Genomic DNA, 7,686 nt, shown 5'->3' with positions numbered 1-7,686 from the left:
AAAGTAACAATGCCAGATAGGAGATACCTTCTTTTGAGTTGTTGGCCAGGGTGACCAAAGGGACTCCCAGATAGTAACCCAGCATAGAACTAGGAAAATGGACAGCAGACCCCAATCCTATCTAAAGGAACACTGACAACTGATTACTGCTAGATGAGGAATAGCTGACCCTCCTAAAATAAAGACCTCTAGATAGGCTGACTAGATTCACCAGAAGGGCAAGTAGTGGGGAATGGCTGTGGGTGCCGACAACACAGCAGACTGTAGCAGGGATATCAGAGTATAAGGGCCCTAGTGGGGGGAGGGAGGCTATGGGAGGGTGCCATCTGGGAAGTGAGTATAAAAATAAATAAATAAATTTTTAAAAAGTCAACACTGTCTTAAGACAGAATCTGTCTTTTGTTGTTGTTGTTGTTGTTGTTGTTGTTGTTGTTTTCTCTTTGCTTTGACTTAAGAAATTTTAAGTGTTTGGGTGTACTTTTCTCTGTGTTTACCTGACCAGGGATCTTAGCACTTCTGGAATTGTGACTTGACAGTTTAATTAGTTTTAGAAAATCCTCAGTCAAAAAACCTAAAACAAACAAACACAAACAGCCCAACTTCCTCCTTCTTTCTTTCTTTCTCTTTCTAGGACTATAACTACAGTTCAGCCTTCTGTGTTAGTTACTTTCCCTGTTGACTCCCAAGAGCAATTTAAGAAGGAAGGGTTATTTTGGTTCACCGTTTGAGGGTCTAGAGCATCATGAGGGGAAGGCAGAGTGACAGGAGCATGAGGCAGCTGGTCACGTTGTGTCCACAGGCAAGAAGGGAGAGGTGAACACTGGTGCTCGGCTCCCTTTCTCCATTTTATTCAGTCTGGGCCCCCAGCCCATGGAATGGTGCTGCCTACATTCAAGTGTGTCTCCCCCCCTCAGTTAAACCTCTCTGGAACTGACTTCACAGACACAGATACAGCAGAGAATTGTTTCTCAGGTGATTTTAAGTTCTGTCAAGCTGACAATCAAGATTAATCATAAATAAAATAATCATACAATAAAAATAAAACATTTAAAAGATTAATCATTACACCTTATCAGTTCATTTAGCCTATATTTTCCATATAATGACATATATATTCCATATAATGATGTATATTCTATATTCTTTTGTCATTTCACACTGCTTTGTGTGTATTTTATTTTGAATAACCTTCTAGTTTCTTAATTTTCTCTTTGCCTCTGTTTCATCTTTTATTTTTATTTTGTGTACGAATGTTATACCTGCATGTATGTAAGTGCATCTGTGTCATGCAATGCCCACAGGTGCCAGAAGAAGGTATTGGATTCCCTGGAACTGGAGCTACAAACGTTTTTTAGTCACCATGTGGGTGTTGTGAATGGAACTCAGGTCCTCCGTAAGAGCAGCTAGTGTCCTTAACCACTGAGCTGTCTCTCCAGACTTGTTTTGCCTTTTAAAATATCATCTGATGATTTCCGTTTTTTGGAGACAGGGTCTCCCAGTAGCCTCAGTTAACCTGGAATTTGCTATTGTAGACCAGGTTGGCCTTGATCTCATGGAAATCCACCTGCTCTGCTTCCTGAGTGCTGGGACTAAAGGCTGAACCACCATTCCCAGCACAGCTTCCCTAATTTTTATTGCTGCATTTTGGCATCTAGAAGAGCTATATTTTTATTTTTGAATGTACTATAATATTTTTTAAAATGTATCATTTTTATAGTTTTCTCTACCCTCCCAAAATTTCAAACCTATCCTTTTAAAACATCACTGAACCTAATAAGCATTGCTTAAGTGTACAAGCCCAGTACCTTCACTGTCTATACTCCTTATGTGCTAGCTAGTTTTACTGGCAACTTGTAACAACCTAGAATCACCTGGAAAGAGAGCCTCAATGAGAGATTGCCTAGATCACGTTGGCCTGTGGGCATGTTTTGGGGGGGCTGTCTTGATTGGTAGTTGATGTGGTAGGTGGCACCATTCCCAGGGTGTGGGGTCTGGAACACTATAAGAGGGAAAGCTAGCTGAGAGCAAACAAGCACAGCTGCATTTACTCCCTCTGCCCCTGACCATAGATGTGATGTGACTAGCTGTTTGAGCTCCTGCCTTGACTTTCCCAAAAGATGGACTGTAACTTGGAATTGTAAGCAAACAAGCCTTTTCTTTTTCTTTGTTGCTTTTTATCAAGGTATTTGTCATAGCAACTGAAATTAAACTAGAACAGAAACTGGTTCCTTGGAAGTGGGGTTGTTGCTGTGATGAGCCTGGCAGATTGTTTTGTGGGAGAAGTGTGGATGGTTTTGGAACTTCGGACTGGAAAAGCCATTGAGTGCTGTTGGCAGAGTTTAATGGGCCTTTCTAGTAGAAGCTCAGAAGAGAAAATGCTGAGAGAAATGTGGAAAAGAACTTTATTAGAAGCTGGGCTGGGGCCATTCATGTGATATTTTGGCTAAGCATCTGTATGTGCTATCAGGCTGGAGTTGAGGAAGCATTGCTAAGGAAACTGGTACTGCTGAAGTGAATTCTGTTGGGACAACAGGAAAGTATTTCCTCAGAGTTAACACACAGAAACTGTGATCTAAGGGGGCCAGGCTACATCTCAAGGTTGTAATTTGACAACATAAGAGTTGTCTGTGTAGTTCTAGCTTGGCAAGCATGAAGGTCATGAAGAGCAGCTGAGGCCAGACTCTATGTAGCAGGGTCAGAGTCCCCGTGGAGAGACCCTGAGAAGCCAGTGGTGAAATGAAACCTCACTTACAATGGATGCTAGATTTTAGATGGATGCAGGATGTTAGAGATGCCCCCGCCACAGATGTCTACCAAGGAGACCTGTGGGTACAGAATGGAGTCACCCTAAGAAGGAATTTGTATGTGCTGCATATGGCAGAGCTGGAAAGGCAGAGCTGCCCAAGCCCTTTGGTTCCCAGAAGATTACATTATGAGTCCTGGGTGTTGGACCATGAGCTAAATAGGGTTTGGAATTACATTGCTGGACTTTGGTATGATTATGTCTAAGCCCTGGTTCTTTCCTTTTGGAATAAGAATGTTTAAGTATGTAACTGCATTTTTGATTTTACAGTTCTGAGACTTCGGACTTTTTTTTCACTGTGTATTTTTTATTGAATTTTTGTGCATTTCATACAAAACATCTTAATCACCTTTATACCCTTTCCCCCATCTGCACCCCCTGTACGCCCCCACCAGATTTCAAGCATTCTGTAATATATGTTAAGGCCTATTGAGTCAAGTTAGTGTCCCCAGATTTCCCTCAGTCCAAGTTCATCCACTGAGGTCTAGTCAGTCTATGTAGGGTCTCTCCCTTAAAGAAGATCAACTCTCCTTTACCCAGCAATAATCAGATGCCAATAATTCTTCAGACTTTTAAAGTGTTGGGATTTTTAAAGACTTTGGGGAGTTTTAAAAAGTAGAACTGGGGTTGGAGATATGACTCACCGGTTAAGAGCATTTGCTCCTCTTGCAGAAAACCCAGGTTTGTGGCTAACAACCCTCTGTAACTCCAGTTCCAGGGGATTCAATGCCCCCTTCTGGCCTCTGTGGGCACACATGGGTACACTTGCATACACATAGGCAAAACAATCATATACATAAAATAAAGATAAATTAAATAAATTTTAAATAAAAAACATTTTAAAATTTGGACTGTATTTTATATTATGATAATAACAAGACTTTGAGAACAAGGGATGAGAAGTTATGACTAAGATGTGTTTGTGTGTCGAGTTGACAAGGGGTAGATTTTGCTGGTTACTTTTCTTTTTAATAAGATTTTTATTTATTCTTTGAAAACTTCACACATTTATACAATATATTTTGATCATATCCATTTACTAGCATCTCCCTCCAAATCTCTCCAGTGTCCCCGCCCAATCTCCCTTCTAACATCATGTCTTCTTTTTGTATTTTTATTAATAACCCCAAGTCCAATTAGTGCATATGGGTGTGGGATCATCCACTGGGGCATGAGCAACCTACCAGTGGCCACATACCCAAAGGCGAGTGACTCTCCCTCTCTCAGCAGCCATCAGCTACCAATAGCTCCACACTAAGAGTGAGGTCTCAGAGCCCTTCCCCCATCCATACTGAAATTTTTAACTAGTTTTATCTTAGGCAGGTAACCACAGCTGCTGTGAGTTGACAGGAGCAATGGCCATTAATTGTTCAGGAGACAGCCTTTCACAGCAATCCTCCCCATCATCAGCCTCCTACAGTCCTTCCATCCTGTCTTCCATGTTGATAGTTCCCTTAGTCTAGGAGCAGAATGATAAAGATGACATCCACAGTGGAGCACTCACAGTTGCGTATACTCTACACTTTGACCACTTATGGGTCTCTGCGTTAACTACCACCCACTGCAAAAAGAACCTTCTCTGATCAAAAAATGAGAGCAGCACAAATCTGTGGGTATAAAACATAAACGTTTAGAAAGCAGTTTGACAGCATGACCATTTGTGCTGATTAGTTTTTATTGCCAGCTTGACACAACCTAGAGTCACCTGGGAAGACAGTCTCAATGAAATTGAGATCAGTCTCAATTGCCTAAATCAGGTTGGCCTGTGATCATGTCTGTGGGGGACTGTCTTGATTGTTAATTGATGTAGAAAGACCCAGCCCATTGTGTGTGGCACCATTCCCTAGGCAGGGGGTCCTGAACAGTACAAGAGAGGAGAAAACTAGCTGAAAGCAAGTGAGGGTATTTTTATTCTCTCTCTGCTCTTGACTCTGGATGTGATGTGACTAACTGCTGGAGCTCCTGCCTTGGCTTCCCTGAAGTATCAGACTATAAGTTGGAATTGCAAACCAAATAAACTCTTTCCTAAGCTCTTTCCTAAACTCTTTCCTAAACTCTCTACTTCTTTAAATCTTGTTATCTCTCCAGTATCTTCAAGTATAGATTTTTCAGAATTGCATGTAGTGCATCAAATGGCTTTTAAATTTTTTAATTGATTTTTTTGTGTATTTCATATAGAACATCTCAAACAATCTTAATCATCTTTATACCCCCATCCCCACTGGCACCCTCCCATAGCCTCCCCCACGGGAGCCCAAATACTCTGTCATCCCTGTTAAGGCCCATGGGGTTGTCAGTGCCCCCAGCCGTTCCCCAGTGCAAGTCTGTTCACTGAGTCTGTTCAGCCTATCTAGAGTCCCTTGTTTTAGGAAGATCAGCTCTTCCTCATCTAGCAGCAATCAGTTGCCAACATTCCTTCAGATAAGATTGTGGTCTGCTGTTCATTATTCCAGTTCTATGCTGGGTTACTATCTGCCTGAGTTTGCATGAAGCTTGTGTATGCTGACACCACTGCCTTAGAGTCATATGAGCAGGCTCCCAGGAGCTTGTAGATCTGTTGCCATATGGTCATGCACATCCTCTCTGGCTCTTACAGTCTTTCTGCCCCCTCTTCTGTGATGGTTCCTGAGCCTTGGGTAGGTGAAGTTCAATAAAGGGGTCCTGTCCAAAGGCCATTATTTAGCAGACTCTTGATCTCTACACTTTGACTATCAAATGGCTTTTTTTAAAAAAATGGTTTGTTGTTTCTTCTTAACTTTTCAAATATTTTTCCTCATATCTTGGAATAAATTACCAATTTCTATTATATTCATTTTCCAGGAACTTTGAAAGTGGTATATATCATGTTCAATTTATTGTATAGTTTTTATAGTGGGGTTGGTTATATAAGATTAGAATAATCAATTATTGGGAGAGTGATAATAGATGACTCAATGTTAGATAGGATGCTATGAGACCCACATTGTCTGTTGCAATAATATTTATTTAAGTGAGAGATAATTAGGGCATGAGTTGACAGACCTCCTTATCAAGCCTGTGAAATTCTGTGGTCTTCTCTTGATAGCTGGAAAATGAAAAGGAAACTGAAGAGTTAGAGAAGAAAACCAACCCCCATTCTGGAGAATGATCCTAGTTTCAAGATTTTCAGATAAATCAAGGAACTAGTTGGAAGAACAGATGAATTAACAGAAAAGATAAAATGACAGATAGGGGATGGGGTGCAGTGATTTGTGAAGGGGAGAGTTGACAAGTGGGTAGATGGGTAATGAGTAGGTGTGTCTAGTATACATGTTTGAATGGATGGGTGCCGGAGTAAATGAATGCAGATAAATGAGTAGACAGGTGAACAGAATGATGGTGGGCAGTTTGACATGGGATAGGTGGAATATTTAGATAGATGAGTGACTACATGTGAATATGTGTATGTGAGTTTTCATCATATGTGTAAATGGGGAATGGAGAAGCAGTTAAAGCTAGGCATGGTGCCTCTCACCTGGAATCCTAGTACTTGAGGCTGAGGCAGGAGGATCACTGTGAATTCCAGGGCAGCCTGGGCTTCAGAGTGAGACCCTGTCTCAAAAAAAAGTGAAGAAGAAAAAGGAGGAAGAAGAAAAAGAAGAGGAGGAGGAAGAGGAGGAAAAGGAGGAGGAGGACAGAAAGAGAGGTGGAGGAGGAGGAGGAGGAGGAGGAGAAAGATAGATGCCTAGTGGATGGTCTATGCAGCATGTGGATCCATACAGAGGTAGATAGGTAGGAAGGGTGGATAATGAACAAGTGTAGACTGAATGGCAGAATGGATAATAGCTAGCAGATAATACAGTAAGTTCTAAAATTAGATCTGCAAGTGTGTCCTTTCCAGGCTAGCTGTGTGACACCGACTAAAATCTTCATTTTCCTGAGTCTTGGGAAAAATATAAATATCCCAAAAGATCACATCTTACAATTCACACATTAAAGAAACATGTTGGAAACAATAAGTATTTTTGAGGACAAAGGCATCAAAAAATATTATTAGTTGGGAGTGCTAAAAATCTCATTTGAAATTAAATTTCTGTAAGTCAGAATCAAGATTTCAGGAGTGGAGAGCTGTAGTGAAAGTCTAATGGTAATTTTTGAAAACATTTAACTACAAAATAATGTCAATATAAAACCTTTTTGCGGGGCTGGAGAGATGGCTCAGCGGTTAAGAACACTGTTCTTACAGAAGACCTGGGTTTGAATCCCAGCACCCACATGGTAGCTAACAACTGTCCATAACTCCAGTCCCAGGGGATCCGACAGCCTCTTCTGACCTCTGCAGACATCGCACGACATGACATGGGCACACTTACCTATATGCAGGTAATACACGCATACACATAAAACAAATAAATAAACAAAAAAATTAAAAAAAACCTTTTTGCAAATTATACTTAACAAAATAAAATATAAATATTACTTCTTTTGGATTATTAATATTGTAATACAGGAAGATGGAGGAAGAAAAGAAAGAACAGTTTTGGATTTAATATATGCATCTATCATAGCAGGGGATCAAATGAAAATATCTAAACTGAAATATGAAATGTGTTTTAGTCACCTTCCCATTACTATAACAAAATGCCTGAGTCAGTTGCTAAAGAGATTTATTTTGGCTTATCTTTATAGAGATTCTTGCCCATTAGTGAGCTATCACTTTACAAGTGAGAATGAGAGGAAGGGACCATGGACACCTAATCTTCCTCATGAACATGCTCCCAAGGACCTACAAAGCTCCACCTCTCAATAGCTCCCTGCCTTCAGCTAGCAAAACCCTGGGGATCAATTCTTTAATATAAAGGTCTTTGGGGACACATTCTAGGTCCAAGCTCTAGCCAAACACAGAATTCATTACTCTAATCTCA

This window comes from Nannospalax galili, unplaced genomic scaffold (assembly GCF_000622305.1).
Source record: "Nannospalax galili isolate Female #2095 unplaced genomic scaffold, S.galili_v1.0 scaffold1046, whole genome shotgun sequence".
NCBI classification, from domain to species: domain Eukaryota; kingdom Metazoa; phylum Chordata; class Mammalia; order Rodentia; family Spalacidae; genus Nannospalax; species Nannospalax galili.
The sequence above is the reverse complement of the archived record's forward strand: the minus strand, read 5'-3'. Positions refer to the sequence as shown.